We start from the raw sequence: 17,178 nt of genomic DNA, 5'->3' as shown, positions 1-17,178 counted from the left end.
GGCTGAGCTGTGAGAGTGTCCTGTGCAAGGTGCAAGGCTGAGCTGTGAGAGTGTCCTGTGCAAGGTGCAAGGCTGAGCTGTGAGAGTGTCCTGTGCAGGGCTGAGCTGTGAGAGTGTCCTGTGCAGGGCTGAGCTGTGAGAGTGTCCTGTGCAGGGTGCTAGGCTGAGCTGTGAGAGTGTCCTGTGCAGGGATGAGCTGTGAGAGTGTCCTGTGCAGGGTGCTAGGCTGAGCTGTGAGAGTGTCCTGTGCAAGGTGCAAGGCTGAGCTGTGAGAGTGTCCTGTGCAGGGCTGAGCTGTGAGAGTGTCCTGTGCAGGGCTGAGCTGTGAGAGTGTCCTGTGCAGGGCTGAGCTGTGAGAGTGTCCTGTGCAGGGCTGAGCTGTGAGAGTGTCATGTGCAGGGCTGAGCTGTGAGAGTGTCCTGTGCAGGGCTGAGCTGTGAGAGTGTCCTGTGCAGGGCTGAGCTGTGAGAGTGTCCTGTGCAGGGCTGAGCTGTGAGAGTGTCCTGTGCAGGGTGCTAGGCTGAGCTGTGAGAGTGTCCTGTGCAGGGATGAGCTGTGAGAGTGTCCTGTGCAGGGTGCTAGGCTGAGCTGTGAGAGTGTCCTGTGCAAGGTGCAAGGCTGAGCTGTGAGAGTGTCCTGTGCAGGGCTGAGCTGTGAGAGTGTCCTGTGCAGGGCTGAGCTGTGAGAGTGTCCTGTGCAGGGCTGAGCTGTGAGAGTGTCCTGTGCAAGGTGCAAGGCTGAGCTGTGAGAGTGTCCTGTGCAAGGTGCAAGGCTGAGCTGTGAGAGTGTCCTGTGCAGGGCTGAGCTGTGAGAGTGTCCTGTGCAGGGCTGAGCTGTGAGAGTGTCCTGTGCAGGGCTGAGCTGTGAGAATGTCCTGTGCAGGGTGCTAGGCTGAGCTGTGAGAGTGTCCTGTGCAAGGTGCAGGGCTGAGCTGTGAGAGTGTCCTGTGCAGGGCTGAGCTGTGAGAGTGTCCTGTGCAGGGCTGAGCTGTGAGAGTGTCCTGTGCAAGGCTGAGCTGTGAGAGTGTCCTGTGCAGGGCTGAGCTGTGAGAGTGTCCTGTGCAGGGCTGAGCTGTGAGAGTGTCCTGTGCAGGGCTGAGCTGTGAGAGTGTCCTGTGCAGGGCTGAGCTGTGAGAGTGTCCTGTGCAGGGTTGAGCTGTGAGAGTGTCCTGTGCAGGGTTGAGCTGTGAGAGTGTCCTGTGCAGGGTGCTAGGCTGAGCTGTGAGAGTGTCCTGTGCAGGGTGCTAGGCTGAGCTGTGAGTGTCCTGTGCAGGGTGCTAGACTGCAAGGCGTGCATCAGATTATCTAAAACTGATAAACAATTAAGTCTGTAAGAAACGTCAAAAGCAATAAAAAGTAGTTTGGGGGTATGTCAAAAGTAAAAGTAAAGGATGCTATAGGATGAAAATGATGCAGTGGTAAAAAATGATGAAAAGAAACCATACATACAAATACCTTTTTTGCACCTGTTTTCTCTCAGAAAGTAATTGTAACATTATCTGATCACTGTAATATTGAAGGATTAGGAGAATCCAGGCAATAACAGAGAGATAGTGAGGGAAGACTGAGCTAATGAAGGATTAGGAGAATCCAGGAGATCTATGCATGGATAGTGAGGGAAGACTGAGCTAATGAAGGAACAGATGAATCCAGGAGATCTATACACAGAGAGATAGTGAGGGAATACTGAGCTAATGAAGGATTAGGAGAATCCAGGAGATCTATACACAGAGAGATAGTGAGGGAAGACTGATCTAATGAAGGAATAGAAGAATCCAGGAGATCTATACACAGAGAGATAGTGAGGGAAGACTGATCTAATGAAGGAATAGAAGAATCCAGGAGATCTATACACAGAGAGATAGTGAGGGAAGACTGAGCTAATGAAGGATTAGGAGAATCCAGGAGATCTATACACAGAGAGATAGTGAGAGAAGACTGAGCTAATGAAGAATAGAAGAATCCAGGAGATCTATGCATGGATAGTGAGGGAAGACTGAGCTAATGAAGGAATAGAAGAATCTAGGAGATCTATACACAGAGAGATAGTGAGGGAAGACTGAGCTAATGAAGGAATAGAAGAATCCAGGAGATCTATACACAGAGAGATAGTGAGGGAAGACTGAGCTAATGAAGGAATAGAAGAATCTAGGAGATCTATACACAGAGAGATAGTGAGGGAAGACTGAGCTAATGAAGGAATAGAAGAATCCAGGAGATCTATACACAGAGAGATAGTGAGGGAAGACTGAGCTAATGAAGGAATAGAAGAATCCAGGAGATCTATACACAGAGAGATAGTGAGGGAAGACTGATCTAATGAAGGAATAGAAGAATCCAGGAGATCTATACACAGAGAGATAGTGAGGGAAGACTGAGCTAATGAAGGAATAGAAGAATCCAGGAGATCTATACACAGAGAGATAGTGAGGGAAGACTGAGCTAATGAAGGAATAGAAGAATCCAGGAGATCTATACACAGAGAGATAGTGAGGGAAGACTGATCTAATGAAGGAATAGAAGAATCCAGGAGATCTATACACAGAGAGATAGTGAGGGAAGACTGAGCTAATGAAGGAACAGAAGAATCCAGGAGATCTATACACAGAGAGATAGTGAGGGAAGACTGAGCTAATGAAGGAATAGCAGAATCCAGGAGATCTATACACAGAGAGATAGTGAGGGAAGACTGAGCTAATGAAGGAATAGCAGAATCCAGGAGATCTATACACAGAGAGATAGTGAGGGAAGACTGAGCTAATGAAGGAATAGAAGAATCCAGGAGATCTATACACAGAGATAGTGAGGGAAGACTGAGCTAATGAAGGAATAGAAGAATCCAGGAGATCTATACACAGAGAGATAGTGAAGGAAGACTGAGCTAATGAAGGAATAGCAGAATCCAGGAGATCTATACACAGAGAGATAGTGAGGGAAGACTGAGCTAATGAAGAATAGAAGAATCCAGGATATCTATAAACAGAGAGATAGTGAGGGAAGACTGAGCTAATGAAGGAACAGAAGAATCCAGGAGATCTATACACAGAGAGATAGTGAGGGAAGACTGAGCTAATGAAGGAATAGAAGAATCCAGGAGATCTATACACAGAGAGATAGTGCGGGAAGACTGAGCTAATGAAGGATTAGAAGATTCCAGGAGATCTATACCCAGAGAGATAGTGAGGGAAGACTGAGGTAATGAAGGAACAGAAGAATCCAGGAGATCTATACACAGAGAGATAGTGAGGGAAGACTGAGCTAATGAAGGAACAGAAGAATCCAGGAGATCTATACACAGAGAGATAGTGAGGGAAGACTGAGCTAATGAAGAAATAGACAAATCAAAAAGGTCAGTGGAGCCTCTGTTAGGAGTCTCAACACAGAAACCAGCCAGATATCCCTCCGGGAAGGGCCCAGCCAAGGGGTGACTCTTTTTAGGAGACCACCATAACCACCATATTAAGTGGCCCTTTTAGTCAATATCCAACTTTTTGTCAAGTTTAAAGATATGACAAGGGAAATACCAAGTCCAGGTATCCATCCACAGATAGCTGTTTCGGGGTATTGCCCCTCATCAGTGTGGAGTAGGATTCTGGCTGGGTGGGAGCAATGCCTAGTAGACCAACAAAACAAAACAATCACTGATCTCGGGGAGACCAGCCAGAGAAAACACTGCCGGCAGCCAGCGAGGGTGCTCAAGACAGTGAAATCTTAGGTACATTGCCCCCTCTCTCTGGCTGGCCTCCCCGAGATCAGTGAATGAAGAAATAGAAGAATCCAGGAGATCTATACACAGAGAGACAGTGAGGGAAGACTGAGCTAATGAGGAATAGAAGAATCCAGGAGATCTATACACAGAGAGATAGTGAGGGAAGACTGATCTAATGAAGGAATAGAAGAATCCAGGAGATCTATACACAGAGAGATAGTGAGGGAAGACTGAGCTAATGAGGAATAGAAGAATCCAGGAGATCTATACACAGAGAGATAGTGAGGGAAGACTGAGCTAATGAAGGAATAGAAGAATCCAGGAGATCTATACACAGAGAGACAGTGAGGGAAGACTGAGCTAATGAAGGAATAGAAGAATCCAGGAGATCTATACACAGAGAGATAGTGAGGGAAGACTGAGCTAATGAAGAAGAGAAGAATCCAGGAGATCTATACACAGAGATAGTGAGGGAAGACTGAGCTAATGAAGGAATAGAAGAATCCAGGAGATCTATACACAGAGAGATAGTGAGGGAAGACTGAGCTAATGAAGGAATAGAAGAATCCAGGAGATCTATACACAGAGAGATAGTGAGGGAAGACTGAGCTAATGAGGAATAGAAGAATCCAGGAGATCTATACACAGAGAGACAGTGAGGGAAGACTGAGCTAATGAAGAAATAGACAAATCAAAAAGGTCAGTGGAGCCTCTGTTAGGAGTCTCAACACAGAAACCAGCCAGATATCCCTCCGGGAAGGGCCCAGCCAAGGGGTGACTCTTTTTAGGAGACCACCATAACCACCATATTAAGTGGCCCTTTTAGTCAATATCCAACTTTTTGTCAAGTTTAAAGATATGACAAGGGAAATACCAAGTCCAGGTATCCATCCACAGATAGCTGTTTCGGGGTATTGCCCCTCATCAGTGTGGAGTAGGATTCTGGCTGGGTGGGAGCAATGCCTAGTAGACCAACAAAACAAAACAATCACTGATCTCGGGGAGACCAGCCAGAGAAAACACTGCCGGCAGCCAGCGAGGGTGCTCAAGACAGTGAAATCTTAGGTACATTGCCCCCTCTCTCTGGCTGGCCTCCCCGAGATCAGTGAATGAAGAAATAGAAGAATCCAGGAGATCTATACACAGAGAGACAGTGAGGGAAGACTGAGCTAATGAGGAATAGAAGAATCCAGGAGATCTATACACAGAGAGATAGTGAGGGAAGACTGATCTAATGAAGGAATAGAAGAATCCAGGAGATCTATACACAGAGAGATAGTGAGGGAAGACTGAGCTAATGAGGAATAGAAGAATCCAGGAGATCTATACACAGAGAGATAGTGAGGGAAGACTGAGCTAATGAAGGAATAGAAGAATCCAGGAGATCTATACACAGAGAGACAGTGAGGGAAGACTGAGCTAATGAAGGAATAGAAGAATCCAGGAGATCTATACACAGAGAGATAGTGAGGGAAGACTGAGCTAATGAAGAAGAGAAGAATCCAGGAGATCTATACACAGAGATAGTGAGGGAAGACTGAGCTAATGAAGGAATAGAAGAATCCAGGAGATCTATACACAGAGAGATAGTGAGGGAAGACTGAGCTAATGAAGGAATAGAAGAATCCAGGAGATCTATACACAGAGAGATAGTGAGGGAAGACTGAGCTAATGAGGAATAGAAGAATCCAGGAGATCTATACACAGAGAGACAGTGAGGGAAGACTGAGCTAATGAAGGAATAGAAGAATCCAGGAGATCTATACACAGAGAGATAGTGAGGGAAGACTGAGCTAATGAAGGAATAGAAGAATCCAGGAGACCTATACACAGAGATAGTGAGGGAAGACTCAGCTAATGAAGGAATAGAAGAATCCAGGAGATCTATACACAGAGAGATAGTGAGGGAAGACTGAGCTAATGAAGGAATAGAAGAATCCAGGAGATCTAAACACAAAGATAGTGAGGGAAGACTGAGCTAATGAAGGAATAGAAGAATCCAGGAGATCTATACACAGAGAGATAGTGAGGGAAGACTGAGCTAATGGAGGAATAGAAGAATCCAGGAGATCTATACACAGAGATAGTGAGGGAAGACTGAGCTAATGAAGGAAGAGAAGAATCCAGGAGATCTATACACAGAGATAGTGAGGGAAGACTGAGCTAATGAAGGAAGAGAAGAATCCAGGAGATCTATACACAGAGATAGTGAGGGAAGACTGAGCTAATGGAGGAATAGAAGAATCCAGGAGATCTATACACACAGAGATAGTGAGGGAAGACTAAGGTAATGAAGGAGGAGAAGAATCCAGGAGATCTATACACAGAGAGATAGTGAGGGAAGACTGAGCTAATGAAGGAATAGAAGAATCCAGGAGATCTATACACAGAGAGATAGTGAGGGAAGACTGAGCTAATGAAGGAATAGAAGAATCCAGGAGATCTATACACAGAGAGATAGTGAGGGAAGACTGAGCTAATGAAGGAATAGCAGAATCCAGGAGATCTATACACAGAGAGATAGTGAGGGAAGACTGAGCTAATGAAGGAATAGAAGAATCCAGGAGATCTATACACAGAGAGATAGTGAGGGAAGACTGAGCTAATGAAGGAATAGCAGAATCCAGGAGATCTATACACAGAGAGATAGTGAGGGAAGACTGAGCTAATGAAGGAATAGAAGAATCCAGGAGATCTATACACAGAGAGATAGTGAGGGAAGACTGAGCTAATGAAGGAATAGCAGAATCCAGGAGATCTATACACAGAGAGATAGTGAGGGAAGACTGAGCTAATGAAGGAATAGAAGAATCCAGGAGATCTATACACAGAGAGATAGTGAGGGAAGACTGAGCTAATGAAGGAATAGCAGAATCCAGGAGATCTATACACAGAGAGATAGTGAGGGAAGACTGAGCTAATGAAGGAATAGCAGAATCCAGGAGATCTATACACAGAGAGATAGTGAGGGAAGACTGAGCTAATGAAGGAATAGAAGAATCCAGGAGATCTATACACAGAGATAGTGAGGGAAGACTGAGCTAATGAAGGAATAGAAGAATCCAGGAGATCTATACACAGAGAGATAGTGAGGGAAGACTGAGCTAATGAAGGAATAGCAGAATCCAGGAGATCTATACACAGAGAGATAGTGAGGGAAGACTGATCTAATGAAGAATAGAAGAATCCAGGATATCTATAAACAGAGAGATAGTGAGAGAAGACTGAGCTAATGAAGGAATAGAAGAATCCAGGAGATCTATACACAGAGATAGTGAGGGAAGACTGAGCTAATGAAGGAACAGAAGAATCCAGGCGATCTATACACAGAGAGATAGTGAGGGAAGACTGAGCTAATGAAGAAATAGACAAATCAAAAAGGTCCGTGGAGCCTCTGTTAGGAGTCTCAACACAGAAACCAGCCAGATATTCCTCCGGGAAGGGCCCAGCCAAGGGGTGACTTTTTAGGAGACCACCATAACCACCATATTAAGTGGCCCTTTTAGTCAATATCCAACTTTTTGTCAAGTTTAAAGATATGACAAGGGAAATACCAAGGCCAGGTATCCATCCACAGATAGCTGTTTCGGGGTATTGCCCCTCATCAGTGTGGAGTAGGATTCTGGCTGGGTGGGAGCAATGCCTAGTAGACCAACAAAACAAAACAATCACTGATCTCGGGGAGACCAGCCAGAGAAAACACTGCCGGCAGCCAGCGAGGGTGCTCAAAACAGTGAAATCTTAGGTACATTGCCCCCTCTCTCTGGCTGGCCTCCCCGAGATCAGTGAATGAAGAAATAGAAGAATCCAGGAGATCTATACACAGAGAGACAGTGAGAGAAGACTGAGCTAATGAGGAATAGAAGAATCCAGGAGATCTATACACAGAGAGATAGTGAGGGAAGAGTGAGCTAATGAGGAATAGAAGAATCCAGGAGATCTATACACACAGAGATAGTGAGGGAAGACTGAGCTAATGAAGAAGAGAAGAATCCAGGAGATCTATACACAGAGATAGTGAGGGAAGACTGAGCTAATGAAGGAATATAAGAATCCAGGAGATCTATACACAGAGAGATAGTGAGGGAAGACTGAGCTAATGAAGGAGTAGAAGAATCCAGGAGATCTTTACACAGAGATAGTGAGGGAAGACTGAGCTAATGAAGGAATAGAAGAATCCAGGAGATCTATACACAGAGATAGTGAGGGAAGACTGAGCTAATGAAGAAGAGAAGAATCCAGGAGATCTATACACAGAGATAGTGAGGGAAGACTGAGCTAATGAAGGAATAGAAGAATCCAGGAGATCTATACACAGAGAGATAGTGAGGGAAGACTGAGCTAATGAAGGAACAGAAGAATCCAGGAGATCTATACACAGAAAGATAGTGAGGGAAGACTGAGCTAATGAGGAATAGAAGAATCCAGGAGATCTATACACAGAGAGACAGTGAGGGAAGACTGAGCTAATGAAGGAATAGAAGAATCCAGGAGATCTATACACAGAGAGATAGTGAGGGAAGACTGAGCTAATGAAGGAACAGAAGAATCCAGGAGATCTATACACAGAGATAGTGAGGGAAGACTGAGCTAATGGAGGAATAGAAGAATCCAGGCGATCTATACACACAGAGATAGTGAGGGAAGACTGAGCTAATGAAGAAGAGAAGAATCCAGGAGATCTATACACAGAGATAGTGAGGGAAGACTGAGCTAATGAAGGAATAGAAGAATCCAGGAGATCTATACACAGAGATAGTGAGGGAAGACTGAGCTAATGAAGAAGAGAAGAATCCAGGAGATCTATACACAGAGATAGTGAGGGAAGACTGAGCTAATGAAGGAATAGAAGAATCCAGGAGATCTATACACAGAGAGATAGTGAGGGAAGACTGAGCTAATGAAGGAATAGAAGAATCCAGGAGATCTATACACAGAGAGATAGTGAGGGAAGACTGATCTAATGAAGGAATAGAAGAATCCAGGAGACCTATACACAGAGATAGTGAGGGAAGACTCAGCTAATGAAGGAATAGAAGAATCCAGGAGATCTATACACAGAGAGATAGTGAGGGAAGACTGAGCTAATGAAGGAACAGAAGAATCCAGGAGATCTATACACAGAGAGATAGTGAGGGAAGACTGAGCTAATGAAGGAATAGAAGAATCCAGGAGATCTATACACAGAGAGATAGTGAGGGAAGACTGAGCTAATGAAGGAATAGAAGAAACCAGGAGATCTAAACACAAAGATAGTGAGGGAAGACTGAGCTAATGGAGGAATAGAAGAATCCAGGAGATCTATACACAGAGATAGTGAGGGAAGACTGAGCTAATGAAGGAATAGAAGAATCCAGGAGATCTATACACAGAGAGATAGTGAGGGAAGACTGAGCTAATGGAGGAATAGAAGAATCCAGGAGATCTATACACACAGAGATAGTGAGGGAAGACTGAGCTAATGAAGAAGAGAAGAATCCAGGAGATCTATACACAGAGATAGTGAGGGAAGACTGAGCTAATGAAGGAATAGAAGAATCCAGGAGATCTATACACAGAGAGATAGTGATGGAAGACTGAGCTAATGAAGGAATAGAAGAATCCAGGAGATCTATACACAGAGAGATAGTGAGGGAAGACTGAGCTAATGAAGGAATAGAAGAATCCAGGAGATCTATACACAGAGAGATAGTGAGGGAAGACTGAGCTAATGAAGGAATAGCAGAATCCAGGAGATCTATACACAGAGAGATAGTGAGGGAAGACTGAGCTAATGGAGGAATAGAAGAATCCAGGAGATCTAAACACAAAGATAGTGAGGGAAGACTGAGCTAATGGAGGAATAGAAGAATCCAGGAGATCTATACACAGAGAGATAGTGAGGGAAGACTGAGCTAATGAAGGAATAGAAGAATCCAGGAGATCTATACACAGAGAGATAGTGAGGGAAGACTGAGCTAATGGAGGAATAGAAGAATCCAGGAGATCTATACACACAGAGATAGTGAGGGAAGACTGAGGTAATGAAGGAAGAGAAGAATCCAGGAGATCTATACACAGAGAGATAGTGAGGGAAGACTGAGCTAATGAAGGAATAGAAGAATCCAGGAGATCTATACACAGAGAGATAGTGAGGGAAGACTGAGCTAATGAAGGAGAAGAAGAATCCAGGAGATCTATACACAGAGAGATAGTGAGGGAAGACTGAGCTAATGAAGGAATAGAAGAATCCAGGAGATCTATACACAGAGAGATAGTGAGGGAAGACTGAGCTAATGAAGGAACAGAAGAATCCAGGAGATCTATACACAAAGATAGTGAGGGAAGACTGAGCTAATGGAGGAATAGAAGAATCCAGGAGATCTAAACACAAAGATAGTGAGGGAAGACTGAGCTAATGGAGGAATAGAAGAATCCAGGAGATCTATACACAGAGATAGTGAGGGAAGACTGAGCTAATGAAGGAAGAGAAGAATCCAGGAGATCTATACACAGAGATAGTGAGGGAAGACTGAGCTAATGAAGGAATAGAAGAATCCAGGAGATCTATACACAGAGAGATAGTGAGGGAAGACTGAGCTAATGAAGGAATAGAAGAATCCAGGAGATCTATACACAGAGATAGTGAGGGAAGACTGAGCTAATGAAGGAAGAGAAGAATCCAGGAGATCTATACACAGAGAGATAGTGAGGGAAGACTGAGCTAATGGAGGAATAGAAGAATCCAGGAGATCTATACACAGAGAGATAGTGAGGGAAGACTGATCTAATGAAGGAATAGAAGAATCCAGGAGATCTAAACACAAAGATAGTGAGGGAAGACTGAGCTAATGGAGGAATAGAAGAATCCAGGAGATCTATACACAGAGATAGTGAGGGAAGACTGAGCTAATGAAGGAAGAGAAGAATCCAGGAGATCTATACACAGAGATAGTGAGGGAAGACTGAGCTAATGAAGGAATAGAAGAATCCAGGAGATCTATACACAGAGAGATAGTGAGGGAAGACTGAGCTAATGAAGGAACAGAAGAATCCAGGAGATCTATACACAGAGAGATAGTGAGGGAAGACTGAGCTAATGAAGGAATAGAAGAATCCAGGAGATCTATACACAGAGAGATAGTGAGGGAAGACTGAGCTAATGAAGGAATAGAAGAAACCAGGAGATCTAAACACAAAGATAGTGAGGGAAGACTGAGCTAATGGAGGAATAGAAGAATCCAGGAGATCTATACACAGAGATAGTGAGGGAAGACTGAGCTAATGAAGGAATAGAAGAATCCAGGAGATCTATACACAGAGAGATAGTGAGGGAAGACTGAGCTAATGGAGGAATAGAAGAATCCAGGAGATCTATACACACAGAGATAGTGAGGGAAGACTGAGCTAATGAAGAAGAGAAGAATCCAGGAGATCTATACACAGAGATAGTGAGGGAAGACTGAGCTAATGAAGGAATAGAAGAATCCAGGAGATCTATACACAGAGAGATAGTGATGGAAGACTGAGCTAATGAAGGAATAGAAGAATCCAGGAGATCTATACACAGAGAGATAGTGAGGGAAGACTGAGCTAATGAAGGAATAGAAGAATCCAGGAGATCTATACACAGAGAGATAGTGAGGGAAGACTGAGCTAATGAAGGAATAGCAGAATCCAGGAGATCTATACACAGAGAGATAGTGAGGGAAGACTGAGCTAATGGAGGAATAGAAGAATCCAGGAGATCTAAACACAAAGATAGTGAGGGAAGACTGAGCTAATGGAGGAATAGAAGAATCCAGGAGATCTATACACAGAGAGATAGTGAGGGAAGACTGAGCTAATGAAGGAATAGAAGAATCCAGGAGATCTATACACAGAGAGATAGTGAGGGAAGACTGAGCTAATGGAGGAATAGAAGAATCCAGGAGATCTATACACACAGAGATAGTGAGGGAAGACTGAGGTAATGAAGGAAGAGAAGAATCCAGGAGATCTATACACAGAGAGATAGTGAGGGAAGACTGAGCTAATGAAGGAATAGAAGAATCCAGGAGATCTATACACAGAGAGATAGTGAGGGAAGACTGAGCTAATGAAGGAGAAGAATCCAGGAGATCTATACACAGAGAGATAGTGAGGGAAGACTGAGCTAATGAAGGAATAGAAGAATCCAGGAGATCTATACACATAGAGATAGTGAGGGAAGACTGAGCTAATGAAGGAACAGAAGAATCCAGGAGATCTATACACAAAGATAGTGAGGGAAGACTGAGCTAATGGAGGAATAGAAGAATCCAGGAGATCTAAACACAAAGATAGTGAGGGAAGACTGAGCTAATGGAGGAATAGAAGAATCCAGGAGATCTATACACAGAGATAGTGAGGGAAGACTGAGCTAATGAAGGAAGAGAAGAATCCAGGAGATCTATACACAGAGATAGTGAGGGAAGACTGAGCTAATGAAGGAATAGAAGAATCCAGGAGATCTATACACAGAGAGATAGTGAGGGAAGACTGAGCTAATGAAGGAATAGAAGAATCCAGGAGATCTATACACAGAGATAGTGAGGGAAGACTGAGCTAATGAAGGAAGAGAAGAATCCAGGAGATCTATACACAGAGAGATAGTGAGGGAAGACTGAGCTAATGGAGGAATAGAAGAATCCAGGAGATCTATACACAGAGAGATAGTGAGGGAAGACTGATCTAATGAAGGAATAGAAGAATCCAGGAGATCTAAACACAAAGATAGTGAGGGAAGACTGAGCTAATGGAGGAATAGAAGAATCCAGGAGATCTATACACAGAGATAGTGAGGGAAGACTGAGCTAATGAAGGAAGAGAAGAATCCAGGAGATCTATACACAGAGATAGTGAGGGAAGACTGAGCTAATGAAGGAATAGAAGAATCCAGGAGATCTATACACAGAGAGATAGTGAGGGAAGATTGAGCTAATGGAGGAATAGAAGAATCCAGGAGATCTATACACAGAGAGATAGTGAGGGAAGACTGATCTAATTAAGGAATAGAAGAATCCAGGAGATCTAAGCACAAAGATAGTGAGGGAAGACTGAGCTAATGGAGGAATAGAAGAATCCAGGAGATCTATACACAGAGAGATAGTGAGGGAAGACTGAGCTAATGGAGGAATAGAAGAATCCAGGAGATCTATACACAGAGAGATAGTGAGGGAAGACTGATCTAATGAAGGAATAGAAGAATCCAGGAGATCTAAACACAGAGAGATAGTGAGGGAAGACTGAACTAATGAAAGAATAAAAGAATCCAGGAGATCTATACACAGAGATAGTGAGGGAAGACTGAGCTAATGAAGGAATAGAAGAATCCAGGAGATCTATACACAGAGAGATAGTGAGGGAAGACTGAGCTAATGAAGGAATAGAAGAATCCAGATCTATACACAGAGAGATAATGAGGGAAGACTGAGCTAATGAAGAATAGAAGAATCCAGGAGATCTATACACAGAGAGATAGTGAGGGAAGACTGAGCTAATGAAGGAATAGAAGAATCCAGGAGATCTATGCACAGGGAGATAGTGAGGGAAGACTGAGCTAATGAAGGAACAGAAGAATCCAGGGGATCTATACACAGAGAGATAGTGAGGGAAGACTGAGCTAATGAAGGAAGAGAAGAATCCAGGAGATCTATACACAGAGAGATAATGAGGGAAGACTGAGCTAATGAAGAATAGAAGAATCCAGGAGATCTATACACAGAGAGATAGTGAGGGAAGACTGAGCTAATGAAGGAATAGAAGAATCCAGGAGATCTATACACAGAGAGATAGTGAGGGAAGACTGAGCTAATGGAGGAATAGAAGAATCCAGGAGATCTATACACAGAGAGATAGTGAGGGAAGACTGATCTAATGAAGGAATAGAAGAATCCAGGAGATCTAAACACAAAGATAGTGAGGGAAGACTGAGCTAATGAAGGAATAGAAGAATCCAGGAGATCTATACACAGAGAGATAGTGAGGGAAGACTGAGCTAATGAAGGAATAGAAGAATCCAGGAGATCTATACACAGAGAGATAGTGAGGGAAGACTGAGCTAATGAAGGAATAGAAGAATCCAGGAGATCTATACACAGAGAGATAGTGAGGGAAGACTGAGCTAATGAAGGAAGAGAAGAATCCAGGAGATCTATACACAGAGATAGTGAGGGAAGACTGAGCTAATGAAGGAAGAGAAGAATCCAGGAGATCTATACACAGAGATAGTGAGGGAAGACTGAGCTAATGAAGGAATAGAAGAATCCAGGAGATCTATACACAGAGAGATAGCGAGGGAAGACTGAGGTAATGAAGGAATAGAAGAATCCAGGAGATCTATACACAGAGAGATAGTGAGGGAAGACTGAGCTAATGAAGGAAGAGAAGAATCCAGGAGATCTATACACAGAGATAGTGAGGGAAGACTGAGCTAATGAAGGAATAGAAGAATCCAGGAGATCTATACACAGAGAGATAGTGAGGGAAGACTGAGCTAATGTAGGAATAGAAGAATCCAGGAGATCTATACACAAAGATAGTGAGGGAAGACTGAGCTAATGAAGGAATAGAAGAATCCAGGAGATCTATACACACAGAGATAGTGAGGGAAGACTGAGCTAATGAAGGAATAGAAGAATCCAGGAGATCTATATACAGAGATAGTGAGGGAAGACTGAGCTAATGAAGGATCCAGGAGATCTATACACAGAGAGATGGTGAGGGAACGCTCAGCTAACATAAATGAATTCTTGTCTGCAGGTCCAGATGAATGACACCCCAGGGGACTCAAAGAGAGAGGACATTTCTAAACCACTTTCCATAATCTTTTGTCCCCATCTTCAAAAAGGGGATGAAGGTGGACCCAGGGAACCTGTGAGCCTGACTTCCATACCAGGAAAGATCTTTGAACAAATTATTAACAACATTTATGCAAGTACCTGGATGAGAATGAAGTGATTACCAGAGCCAGCATGGGTTTGTAACTAATAAGTCATGTCAGACTAACTTAATTTCCTTCTATCACAGAATGACTGACTGGGTGGATCAGGGAAATGCAGTAGATATAGTATATCTCAACTTCAGCAAAGCATTTGACAAAGTATCTCATACAATCCTTATTGAAAAAATGACCAAGTACTGAATGGACAAGAAAACTGTATTTATAACTGGCAGTGATCGGACCCAAGGAGATGTCATAAATGGCTGCACATCCAGTTGGAAGACTCTCAAGTGGGGTACCACAGGGCTCTGTCCTGGGCCCCATGTAGTTCAACATCTTTATCAATGATTTAGATGAAGGAATTAAGGGTAAACTGATTAAATTTGCTGATGACACAAAGCTAGGAGGAATAGCTAATACTAGAGAAGAGAGCGAGAAAGGATTCAACAAGATCTAAGGCTACATGCGCACGCTGCTTTTTTTCCTGCTTTTTTTGCTGCTTTTTTGGCTGCAGTTTTGTCAGCAGAACTTTCTGACATCTGACTTCCCAGCAAAGTCTATGAGAAGTCAGATTTGTCATGCGCACATTGCAGTTTATTTGTCAGCGTTTTTTTTGTCAAAAGTTTGTGACAAAAAAAATGCAGCATGTTCATTCTTCCTGCGTTTTTGTCAACATTTGTCACCCATTGAAATCAATGAGGGCATCAAAACGCAGGAAAAATGCATGCTAATCAAAAGTGGTGCATTTTACCTGCCTTTTACCTGCGTTTTTGGTACCAAAAACGCAGGTGATTTGTCAGGAAGTGAGGTCAGGCAAGTGGTCCCGTCCCGTCCTCCATGTGTTCCCCGAAGTACCGCTGTCCCCAGGGGAGATGATGTGGAGGACGGGACTATAAGCAGCGGCGGCAGCGAGAGGGAAAAATCAATGTTTTCAGCTGCCAATGTCCATCCCCCTCTTGCTGCCGCCGGCGCTGATAGTCCCATCCTCCACGTGTTCCCCGACGTACCACTGTACCCAGCGTGCACGCACAGGGGAGATGATGTGGAGGACGGGACTATCAGCGGCGGCGAGAGGGGGATGGACATTGTCAGCTGAAAACATTGATTTTTTCCCTCTCACTGCCGCCGCCGCTGATAGTCCCGTCCTTCACGTGTTCCCCGAAGTACCACTGTCCCCAGCGTGCACGCACAGGGGAGATGATGTGGAGGACGGGACTATCAGCGGCGGCGAGAGGGGGATGGACATTGGCAGCTGAAAACATTGATTTTTTCCCTCTCACTGCCGCCGCCGCCGCTGATAGTCCCGTCCTTCACGTGTTCCCCGAAGTACCACTGTCCCCAGCGTGCACGCACAGGGGAGATGATGTGGAGGACGGGACTATCAGCGGCGGCGGCAGCGAGAGGGAAAAATCAATGTTTTTAGCTGCTAATGTCCATCCCCCTCTCGCTGCCGCCGCTGATAGTCCCGTCCTCCACGTGTTCCCCGAAGTACCGCTGTCCCGGCACAGGGGAGATGATGGACCCCTCTCACCGCCACCGCTGAAAGTCCCATCCTCCACGCTCCTGTCAGCTCCACGCAGTAGCGCGATCAGCTGAGCTGTCACTGAGGTTACTCGCGGCCACCGCTGGATGCAGCGGTGGCCGCGGGTGACCTCAGTGACAGCTCAGCTGATCGCGCGGCACTCTTCATTTGCTGCATGGAGCTGACAGGAGCGGCGGTTTCTTCTGCTTCTCCGGTCACCTCCATGCAGCAGAGCTGGATGCGGCGCTGGACCATCCTGGATTACGCCGGATATGGAGGGCTTTGTCGGGGTTAATAAATTGGTAATGAGGGAATGTGTTTGTGTTTTTTATTTCTAATAAAGGATTTTTTCAGTTGTGTGTGTTTATTTACTGTAATTTACAGATTAATCATGGAGGGTGTCTCATAGACGCCTGACATGATTGATCTAGGACTTATTGGCAGCTATGGGCTGCCAATAACTCCTTATTACCCCGATTTGCCAACGCACCAGGGCAAATCGGGAAGAGCCGGGTACAGCCCCAGAACTGTCGCATATAATGTATGCGGCAATTCTGGGCGGCTGCTGACTGATATTGTTAGGCTGGGGGGCTCCCCATAACGTGGGGCTCCCCATCCTGAGAATACCAGCCTTCAGCCGTATGGCTATATGTGGCTGGCATTAAAATTGGGGGGGACCGCACGCCAGTTTTTTTAATTATTTATTTATTTCTAATTTTTTTTTTTTCAATTCAACAAGCTTTATGGGCTTGTTTGAACTGAAAAATACATGAAACAATTGTTGACAAAACTGCAGCCAAAAACGCACCAAAAAAGCAGCAAAAACGCACCAAAAAAGCACCTACATTTTTTGTGACATTTCCAGGCTCTCTCTGACAAGGTGCAGTTTTGGCTGCAGTTTTGGCTGCAGTTTGTTAACACGAAAAAGAAGCAGCGTGCGCATGTAGCCTAAACAAGCTGGAACAATGGGCAGAAACTAACAGAATTGTTTATAACAAGGAGAAAT

At 44.4% G+C, this 17,178-nt stretch overlaps 1 protein-coding gene across 1 annotated transcript in view; it reads right to left on the bottom strand.

Annotated features, from left to right (window-relative positions):
* The window catches only part of TSC22D4 (TSC22 domain family member 4), a 54,590-nt gene that overhangs the window by 26,547 nt on the left and 10,865 nt on the right, over positions 1-17,178 (bottom strand). The gene's annotated exons all lie outside the window — the stretch shown is intronic.

The sequence above is a fragment of the Anomaloglossus baeobatrachus genome, chromosome 4 (genome assembly GCF_048569485.1).
Source record: "Anomaloglossus baeobatrachus isolate aAnoBae1 chromosome 4, aAnoBae1.hap1, whole genome shotgun sequence".
In the NCBI taxonomy this organism is placed as follows: Eukaryota; Metazoa; Chordata; class Amphibia; order Anura; family Aromobatidae; genus Anomaloglossus; species Anomaloglossus baeobatrachus.
Note: the sequence above shows the minus strand (reverse complement) of the source record. Positions and strands in the feature narration are given on the sequence as shown.